Source organism: Grammomys surdaster, unplaced genomic scaffold (assembly GCF_004785775.1).
Source record: "Grammomys surdaster isolate TR1022 unplaced genomic scaffold, NIH_TR_1.0 130, whole genome shotgun sequence".
Lineage (NCBI taxonomy): Eukaryota > Metazoa > Chordata > Mammalia > Rodentia > Muridae > Grammomys > Grammomys surdaster.
In genome coordinates, this window is record NW_021604588.1 from 19682189 (window position 1) to 19692740 (window position 10552).

Here is a 10552-nt window from a genome sequence, read left to right on the forward strand (position 1 = left end):
ATACATAGATAGATAGATACATAGATAGATAGATACATAGATAGATACATAGATAGATAGAGACATAGATAGATAGATACATAGATAGATAGAGACATAGATAGATAGATACATAGGTGGATAGGGGCTCATTTTGTAACTAGGCAGCCCTTTTAGAACGGGTGGGGAATCTTAGGTAATTCTCACTTTAACCAATTTTTTACATTATTTAGTTAGAAGCAGAAAATTTGGTGGCTTTGAGCCTTAAATCATGACTGTTTACCTTTGAGGTCTGGAACAATCTTCTATATTAAGCTTGAAGAGCTTCATGCAAAAGTAATGGTAGACGCAAAACAGAGGAAGAAATGCAGGTCCATCAGCATTCGTCAGACAATACAACCATCTTCACATCCTTAACGTACTAACACAGGCAGGGGAAGGGAGGAGAGCCTACCATCCTGTTATGCTCTTACTGCTTAGGCACAGATTAGGTTAATAATCATAGAGAAAACTATGCATTCATACAGTCTGAGACTTCTCACTTAAAGAAATACTCCTCTGCCACTTTAAATTCATCATAAAAAGCTAAACAAGTCACATTTTCTTCCGAAAGTTCCACATTAGGAAACTGAGCCACATGGCTTGCTATGCAGGGAGGAAAGCCACTCCCAGACAAATCCTCTTCTCTCATCTAAGCAGTGTGACTCTGACACCATTCATTTGTAAGGAGTGGAGACCTGTGGCAGAGGAGACACACGCACCTAGGTGTCCAGTGAGGGTCTTACTGAAGTAAAATGGAGCCCTCACATACGGGTTTGCTGTAACCTGCAAGCTGACAAGTCCCTTGCCACATCTTGAGGAGTGATGGAAGGCTATGGTATCTATTGTTTTCTAGAACGAAGACTTGAGTGCTGGACAGAGCACTGTGCCATCTTGTGCCTTAGCCTCCTGGGGCCCTACGGGTGCTATGGCATCCTCCCCAGATGGCCACCCAGTGGCTCTTGTGATATGGGACTGGCACTCTGTCTGTGGAGCAGATGGGGTTTCCTTGCAAGTGGCACTTCCTGCTTTGCATGCTCATTTTGAAGATGTGGGTTGCAGTAAGTGCAGGGGGGCCACAACCAATCATGTGCCAAACCTTTGTGTTGGAAATGAAATATGATCCAAGGTAGACTTAGAAAGAGGGGACTTCAAAATCCTCGTAGTTCCCAAGGTCACTGTCAAGGTCAGATAACTTAGCACACTTTGAGTGTTATAGAGCTGAGGCCACCAATCAGGGAACTCACAGCCATTCTTAGGGGAAATCTAGGAGCTTCCCAGTCCCATTTTCCAGTGCTTTTACTTGCTAGACTTGGAGAGAAGGTATTGAACAAGGGAGGAAGCCAGGACTTTGTCTTTCCCTTCCCAAGGTCACAGAGCCATATGACTGCCCTTGTAAAGCAGTCAGAGCGTGTGCTCTGACTCAACTCTTGCCTTCACACTGCTTCGAGTAAAATATAAGCGAACCAACTCTCTGTTGCTCTAAATATAAATATTTCTTCTAATAATACATGGTATTTGTGTTTTGAATGTTTTGAAATCACAAATTATCATTTTCCTTTTACAGCTGAGTTAGCTTTACATGATGAAGTGGTTTGTTCAGAATAAGCTTGTTAAAAAAATAACAATACTAGAAACTGGGTCTCAATATCTAGATCTTACAGAACCTTCAACCTGGAAGAGGTTTGATAAAAGGTGGGACTGGCAATTTGAGTATGAAGAAGTCTGAAAAGCAGGCAAAGGCCCCAGAGAATTGTGGGAAGAAAATATTTGCAAAATTGTTGTGTATTGGGTATGGTAGCCAAGACTGCAAGTCACACTTTATCCTCCATGGAAAAGCAACTTTAGGGGATGGAGGGAGGGACCAGTGGTTTAGAGTGCTTGCTGCTTAGACTGGAGTTCTGTTCCCTGAATCTACATCAGGGGTTCACACAGGCCTATGACTCTAGCTCCAGGGACCCTGACACCTTCCTCTGACCTCCTTAGGTACCTGTGCTCACATGTACAAACACACACACACACAAAACTAAGACTAAAATAAACAAACCTTAACATGAAGAAGAGTTAGTGTAGTGAAGAAGGGGAGAAGGGCAAGGGAAAGGGGCAGGGAAGAGGGAAGGCGACAGGGATTGGGACAGGGAGAAGGGCAGAAAATGGGGGAGGGAGGTAGCAGAGAGTAGGGCAGGGAGGGGGACAGAGAGGAGAGCAAAAAAGGGGGGAGGGAGGTAGAAGGGAGTGGGACAGGGAGGGGAGGGTCAGTACCCCGTGAATGATTTCCCATGATGCCTATCTCTCTTTCTGTCAGTTCCTAGTATCATTCTATTTCTGAGGTCACATAGTAGGGCAGAGACATAATCTATTGTCTCATGGACTCAGGCCACTCAAAGCAAGAGAAATGGCTTTGCACTTATCAGTTTAAGTTCTGCGTTATCTAGTTCTGGATCCCACCTGCTTTCCTGTGCAATCGAGTGGTCCCATCAGTGATGTCATCTTAAAGAACCAAGGAAGTGTTAGATGGTGCTACAGCCCTTAATCTAATACCTTTAATTAAAAAAAATAATTCACTGGCATCTTCCTCAGTTAAAATATGGGCGCCTATTTATTTGTTTTGCTTTGAAATATAGTTTTATTAGTCACGTGGCTATTTGAAGGTGAAACGAATGTGTGCTTTCTCTCCCATGAGCTTTGATGACTATCAAGTAAATAACATCCCAATACAGCTGTGTGTATTTTAGGATGGATTTCTTGACCCAGCTTAATGCTAAGACCATGACAAAGAAATTACGTCTTTTGATAATGGCTCTGAAATCTTCAAGTTGATCTACCATAGTCAGCATTTGACTACAGATTCCGGGTAGAAAGTCTACTCCAGCTATCGGAATGCTTCAAAAGGTCTCTGTGTTACTGGCAGATGGGACAAACGGGTGTCATGTGAATGCCAACTTGGTCCCTTTGAGCCATCATTAACCAGTAGCGCTATCACAGAAATATGGGAACATCATCTTTAGAATGTCAAACCATGACTTAGGATGAACAAGGCAAATACATTTCGTTAGAAGATATATGCTTAGGAGAAAAGTGAGTGGTTGGTCACCACAGGGTTGTTCATATGCTATTGCTTTGCTGTGTGTTTCTCTTTACCATTTTGCTAAGTAACCTAATTTTAGGGAAGTTTCACATTAATACCCCTAACTATTAAGAGGAGAGCCCCGTGTGCCCCCGTTTGGTTTGTTACACGGCTACAGTACACAGCAAAGGTAACAGATTGGAGATCAATTCTTATGTATCTCAGAGTTCCAAGCTTTTGAGGCTGTATTACGGAAACTTTGTAATTATTGTGGGTAATCTTGCAGAAAATTAAATGTTGAGTTTGCATATATGGAGAACTTTGGACTGTTTTGCTCACCGTAGCTTGTTAGAGCTAAACATCTCATTGACCCTGCCAGGCTGTGGGTTTCACTTACTGCTAGTAAAATGCTATTTGTGGTGTGAGTCGAATCTGTTACAGGGTGAGCGAGCATCTCATGCCTGAGGCACGATTTACAGACCTTACTTGTTTGTTCCAAAATGAATTTTGACCAATATTTCTTGAAATAATCTCCCCGCAAGGGACACTTGACAATATCTTGACAATTTGGATTAAAATGGTTGGATAGAATGGATTAAAATGGTTGGATAGAAGATGTTGGTATCTGGTGAGTGGAGCCCATGAGTTCTTCTTCTTCTTTTTTTAATACAAGCTCCCTACTTATTTACAAATGGTATAAAATATCATTTTTTTAAATTGGATATGTTATTTATTTACATTTCAAATGTTTTCCCCTTTCCCGGTTTCCCTCCTGCAAACCTCCTATTCCATACCCCCTTACCCTGCTTCTATGAGGGTGCTCTCCCACCCACTCACCCACTCACCCACTCCTGTCTCACTGCCCTAGCATTCCTCTACACTGAGGCATCAAGCCTTCACAGGACCAAGAGCCTCCCCTCTCACTGATGCCAGATAAGACCCCAGAACACACAGTGAATATAGGTGGTACCCCCAACAACACACGGAAGAGGTAGAATTGATAATGTCAAGACCAAGAGGTCCCGCTATAAATACATGAGGATAAAATAAATAAGCCAATAGGAAGTGGTTAACTAGAATAACTTCCGGTTTGTAAGGTGGTTGGCACTGCCGTTATGACTGCTCCCCATACATCGTAGAAGAGGCATGGGAACATCTACAACTGCAAACAAGCCACACACTTAGTCTGCAGATGTTGAGCACACAGTGAGCGTCTCATGGCTGACAGAACCACCGATTGCAGCAGCCATGACTTAAATGGCTTTGAATTCTAGAGAACTTACTGAGCGTACCAGACACGTTGTGCTTGTGTCAATTCATCTAAGCCTCAGAGCAGCTTCACAGTGGAGGGACAATGGCTCTACCCTCCAATCCTGGAGCCTGCGGGACTATAATGAGCTCCTGACAGGAAACTCGAGGCACAGGGCCTTGGTGACAGAATATCTGGAAATAGGGAAGGTCTGTTTTCCTAAATTCCTTGGTTTCTCAAGCTTTTATTCTATGGAATTATTACTGCAGGAGCATTTCTCTAGGACACAAGGGCTCCTGTCATAAAGGAGGCTGTGTTTCCTTCTAGAGGGAGGGAGGAGGCAGAAAGCTTACATAACACTGTGTAGTCTAGTCCTACAGAGGACCCCATGCCTGCCTTTCTCCTCTTCTGTGGTCATTGTTGACTGAACTAGTTTTTAGACTATATGCAAGTGACACAGAGTGAGTACTCTTTGCAGCAGCCCAGACTTATAAACATGAGCTATCCCTTCCTGCCTGTGACTGTCCCCTTCAAGATGGCTATGTCCTCAATCTCATTCTGAGTTTGCAAGGAGATCGTGATTCCCTCTTAAAATATCATCATAGGGATGAGGTGAAGCTCACTTAGGTTTGAAATAAAAAATAAAATAAAATTTCTCTAAGCAGGACTCTTGAGATTTTCTTCGAGTATACATTTAACAGTGAGATTTCCTCCTGGAAATGCCACATGGGGAGTCATATTTTCAGTGGCGATTTTGGCTGGAAGATATTTAGGAGCTGGGATCTGTTGCTTTTACACCTACCAGGGGATTGAGAATATAGGGAATTAGTTTTGTCATGGCTTCGTATTTTACCTTGGCCAAACTGGTCTTTTTGTATTAAACCTAAGTTGCCATCAAACCTCAGAAAGGACAACATCACAAATCACTAAAAATATATCAGCATTCTGAGCAGTGGAATTTATGGGGCACTAATGGATATCCTGGGCGATTTATCTTTGTAGTAGCTGTTCAGGCTCCTCTGACTTTTTTCTTAATATAAAAGGACTTCTTGAAGAACAGTGAGTCCCCAGACCCAGTACCTGAGATGAAGGAAATGGAATTCCCATACCTATTTTCATGGCCAGATGAAGGGCTGGGAAAAGAGCTCACCTGGTAAAATGTTGGTCTTGTAAGCATGAGAACCTGAGTGAACTCACCAGGACCTACATAGTAGAGCCCAGTATGGTAGCCTACACTTGTGGTCTCAGCCCTGGGAAGATCTCTGAGGATCAGCTAGCCCACCTAACTGACTGATGAGCTACCAGTTAAAGAGATCATCTTCTAAAAACCAAGGTGGATAATTCCTGAGAAATGACACTTATGTATGACTTTTGGCTAACACAAACATGTACACACATGAACATACATGAGAGAGAGAGAGAGAGAGAGAGAGAGAGAGAGAGAGAGAGAGAGAGGGAGGGAGGGAGGGAGGGAGGGAGGGAGGGGAGAGAGCACAAGAGCTCAGGATTCTGAAGCTTATGGAAGTATATGTGCTGAATGTGGCATGGGGTAAGCCTGAGAGTTATCTAGAAAAGCCCATGTCCAGTGGTTAAATGGTTAGCCACCATTTGTTTATTCCCTGAAGGAGTCTCTGCATGTAAAGGCTGACACCCTTGGATGAAGTGGCTCAGACATTGTTCAGCCTTAGTTCCTATGGCTATCTATAATTTATGTTTTGAAGATTGCATGATATGAAATTCACCATGAAGAGAAAAGGCATAGTGATTGCTTCTGGGGTCACATGCACACACTCCTGGACTTCTGAGACACTTGCCTTACACATCCCCTTCTATAAAACATGCCTGAGGACTACAAACTTGGGATGTGTTAAAATGTAGGACCCATGGAGGGGATTCAGCAGGTAAAGTGCTTGCTGTACAAGCATAGAGACCTGAGTTTGGATCCCCAGCACATAATGGAGCCAGGTGTGGCAGTGTATATCTGGGGCCTTGGTTTTGGGATCAGGCTGAGACAAGTAGAACCTAGTGGATTGCTGGCAAGTCATTCTAGCCCAAAGGGCAAGCTCTAGGTTCAGTGAAAGTCTGCCCCCTCATAAAGGAAGATGCCCAGTTATGACCCCTGGCCTCTACATGAAAACGCATAGATACACGCACCCCTGCCCACATGTACATACCCAACACACATAAATACAAAGTTCAGAAAAAAGCCAAGACTGGGTCAGAGCCAGTAACTCATCACTTTGGAAAGAGCTCCAAAGTTTGAGGACTCTCTTTTGCACCTCATGGAACTCCTTTTTTTGGCAGCAGTAGAGCTGAGTCTAGAGGCTCTTATCTCCCCTTCTGGAAGGTTCTTCTAACCCCACTGGAGTCTGAATCTGAGCCTGTTAGTTTGCTATCCCAGTTTCTAAGTGGTATTTTTTTTATGGTGGGCCCCACATGGTTGGGCAACGTAAATAATGTGATAATAAGGAGAGATTAAAGGTCACAGGATTGTTAACATGTGTGAGGAGATCGGAGGCTTAGCCTAGCAGGCGAGGGAAAGGCTAGTACACCAACTGTAGGCACACTTCAAAGCGTGGAGCTGGTTTTCTGCACTAACTTAATTATCTGTGCTATTGATATCTTTGAAGAACATATCTATACCGTGGATACGGTTACTTCACAGCAGGAGATAGCAGAAGGTGGCTTGCTCCCGTGCCAACTTCCTAAAATGCTTTTCAGAGTCATGTGGGTTGCATAGTCCTCTCTTGGATTAAATATAAAAATAAGCCTGTACAGCATATCCACACTTTTCCCTGTCTGCTGAAACAGCAATCTCCTATGCTTTTTCTAGAACCCATTAAAGAGGGAAGAGGAGAGGAGGGGGGGTAACAGTATCCCAAAACCCCAGAGCCCCAAACCAGATACTCTTTCTCCCAGGATGGATCCCACAGAGGGATCTCAACAGAGGGAGAAAGAAGGCAGTGGTGTCCGTGCCCATCACCGCTCCCTTTTGATTACAGGTTGATGAAGTGGCATGAACTTTATCCTTATTTTTATTGTTCTCCCTTTTCTTTCTGGCTGCATTAGATTTATTGGCATCTCTACCAGAAACCTGCAAAGTGAAAAGAAATACAACCCAAACCAGGTGATGTTTTCATTTCTAAGCCATAAAAGTGTTTGATGTTAAGAAACACTTGAAGCTATACACTGAAGGGAGGGATTTGTCTTTACCCAGTTTTTGCTGATCCAAACCAGTCTTGTTCCTGTTTGCAATGCTGGCTACAAAGGCTTTCCAGAGAGGGCTTCTATTCTGAAGCTGGCTTTTGGTTTCAGCTCCCGAGAACCGAAACGACTAAGTGTTGCCCTACCATATGATTGTCCTAGTGTAAGGAGTACATAGCTATGTATGTCCTTCCTGACATCATACGGGCATGGTTTTAGAGCATCCAGTTCTGCTGTTTTCTGTGTGTGTATGTACAGTGTGGATATGTATGTCTTTGTACCTATGTTCATGTATATATGGACCTTTATGCACATGTGTACATGTGTATACACGTATATATATGTATGTACCTATGTACATGTCTGCGTAAATACCTGTGGATATGGGTGTGTGTATGTGTCTGTGTGTTTGTTTGTGTGTATATAAGTATAACAACCTCAGGTGTCCTTTCCCAGTTGCCATCCATCTTGGTTTTTGAGATAGTCTCTCACTGACCTGGACTTTGCCAGATATGCTAGGCTAAATGACCCATGAATCCTAAGGGATTGTCCCCTCTCTACCTCACCAGCAGTAGCATGACAGGTGTGCTCTACCTGGCTTCTTTTAACTTAGGTCTGGGGGAATCAGACTCAGGGCCTTATGCTTTCAAAGCGTGCATTCTTCCCACTGAGCCACGCTTCCAGCCCAGACTTGTCTCACAGCGGGACAATATGAAGTGTAACGAGGCAGCATTACCCAAGCCCCCCACTACACAAGAGTGAATACAGAGCCCTGTTCTTTGACACCAAAATGTGGCCAGCAGTTGGGAATCTTGGCTGTCTAATAGGCAAAGCCTGGGCTTCAGGGGAGGGGTTTTCATCTTTCTCATTCTTGGAAAGTTTCTCCCACAGTGAGTTTGCCATAGCCTTTGAAACATGGTCATTTTCGTGATAAAAAAAAAAAAAAAACCGCTATGGAGAACAGCCAGAGTGTCACACAGAGCCAGCTGCAGCATCTCGTGTGACGTTCTAAATATTAATACAAATACAGTTAATTTACACGCCAGGGGTGTTGCGGGAATCCATTTTAAGTTAGCGCTTCACTTGGCTGTGAGATTTCTCTGTGACTGCCTGTGTTGAAAATGTTTACTAAACAAAGCCATGCTGGGCCACCTTCAATCTATACACTCCTTGCATCACATTCCTTAAGGAACACTTGGTTCTAAGTGGAAACACATGTAGGGTAAGGATCGATGGCTGCTTCCGTACTTGCCTGGCAGTGAGGTCGTGAAGGATGGTAGACCTGGTATCTCAACAAATGAAGCCCCTGGTATCAGGAGGTGAGAGCGACTACCTTTTGTTGGTAGACCATTTGTGTGTTTCTTGGCTCATTAAACATTCTAGCTTTAAAATTTCCCTTCCATTGTTAAATTCTTGAAGGAGGAGCTTTCTCCACGGGTCATGCTTGGGCTTTGTCTGTGACTGTGTAGACACTAGCTAGAGAGAGGGAGTGTGTTCAGCCTCTGCCTCTCCCCTAGCTTCTCTATTCTATTTCTGTACAGTAAATTTAATAAAGAAACTATCTTGGAGTAATAATTCCTACAAGCCCTGGGCATTCCTTTGGGGGGAGAAGAGGACTGACCTTTTCCTGTTTTTAATAAAACCTCTGTGAATTTGGGGTTGCCTTTGCTACAGTCTGATGCCACTGTCTTTTTATTCTGTATTTCAGGGCAGGAGAGCTCTTTGTTCCCCTGGTTTGGAAGCAGTGTTGTGGAGATGGTACTTGTGAGGGTTACTTTCCTTAAGGTCTAATCTACATGTGCTTAGCTTCTCTAGATGTGTGGCGCCTCCTTTCGAAGGGGTCAGTTTGCTTATTTATCTGTGATTTAGGACCCCACTTATTTCTCAGAGAACTGAGAGATGTCCTTCTTATGAGTTGGGGTTGAATTCTCCCTCGGTGATTGGCAGGCTCTCATATCCTGACTGTGAACTGGCAATTTGAAAGCTTTGATTTTGTCTTTTTCTTAAACAGGAACATTTTTCAACACATTATTAACTCTGGGAAAATCCCACCCATTATCCAAAAAGATAATTTGGAATAAGGAAACTTGAGGCCTTTGGTGTGGGAGAACAAACTTGTAGGATGTTTTGTAACTATTCTTTATGGTCACTGAAGATACCGAGCACACCAGTTAAAAGGGTCATGAGTGAAAGCTCGAAGTATTCTGAGACAGAATAATGGGAATAAAACAATCACTTCTAAGGGATTTCTTGCCCACAACCACAAACAGGTGCCTAGGAGTTTGTTTTGACTGCTCTGAACGAGGCATCTGCACTCCAAGACATTTATCCCTTGTGTCTGTCTGCCCATCTTGTGCTTAGTGTTGCCTTAATTTTAATTCAAACTTCATTCTCACCCTTGGATCCTAGCATGTTTCTCAAGAAACGGAACCCTTTATACACTCGGAAAGGCAACAGCTCGGGATGTATGAGATGTGGTCCTGCCCATAGGTTTCCAAGAGACCCTAAGCAGCAGCTGGGGAGCCTTAGCCATGAACAAGGTACTGGCCTGCATCCCTGTGTCATGACACCACAGTGCAGTACTTGACATCCTTTTACTATAGTTCTTCCAGTTTAATCATAAAATATGAGACCCCAGCAAAGGTGAGGGCACTCAGGGAGAAACAGGCTGAAAACGAACCCCCAAGTGAGTCTATATGCTCTTCCACATTAAGTACAACTTTACAAAGTCGTGTTTTTAAATCTAGATTTCACTTATGGGTGAAAACACAGCATTTTTTCCTTCCTATGTCTGCTGATGTCTGATTTATTTTGCTTAATATGATGACCCTCGGTTGGATCCATTTTCTTGTAAATGACAGAAATTTATTCTTTGTTACCACTGAACAATATATATATTCACATATATATACATATCTATGTGTACACACACACAAATACATAAATACATTCATATATACACACATACACACACATATATATACATATCTATGTGTACACACACACACACACAT